Genomic DNA, 529 nt, shown 5'->3' with positions numbered 1-529 from the left:
CGTAAAGGAAGCAGACAAAACAGCCATGGCCGAACCCAACAACAACAATGCAAGGAAGGTGCCTGGTGACTTTACTGCACCAACTCCCAACTTCTATGGGAGAAGCATCTCTATTCCTGCCATTGGAGCAAACAACTTTGAGCTTAAGCCTCAATCAATTTCTCTGATGCAACAGAATTACAAGTTTCATGGACTTCTATTAGAAGATCCTCATCAGTTCTTGGCTGAATTCTTGCAAATCTGTGACACTGTTAAGACCAATAGAGTTGATCCCGAGGTCTACAGACTTATGCTTTTCCCTTTTACTGTAAGAGACAGAGCTAGTATATGGTTGAACTCACAACCTAGAGACAGCCTGAACTCTTGGGAAAAACTGGTCAATGCCTTCTTAGCTAAATTCTTTCCACCTGGAAAGATGAGTAAGCTTAGAGTGGAAGTTCAAACCTTCAAACAGAAAGAAGGTGAATCCCTCTATGAAGCTTGGGAAAGATACAAGCAATTGATCAGAAGGTGTCCTTCTGACATGCTT

The 529-nt window shown here is 42.2% G+C and overlaps 1 non-coding gene across 1 annotated transcript; it reads right to left on the bottom strand.

Annotated features, from left to right (window-relative positions):
- Positions 1–421: 421 nt before the first annotated feature.
- LOC127742762 (small nucleolar RNA R71) lies at positions 422–529 on the bottom strand. Its single transcript, XR_008004171.1, has one exon. It is a non-coding gene; the product is annotated as a small nucleolar RNA R71 (small nucleolar RNA).

This window comes from Arachis duranensis, chromosome 1, assembly GCF_000817695.3.
Source record: "Arachis duranensis cultivar V14167 chromosome 1, aradu.V14167.gnm2.J7QH, whole genome shotgun sequence".
NCBI classification, from domain to species: domain Eukaryota; kingdom Viridiplantae; phylum Streptophyta; class Magnoliopsida; order Fabales; family Fabaceae; genus Arachis; species Arachis duranensis.
This window is presented reverse-complemented; position numbering and strand designations above follow the sequence as displayed.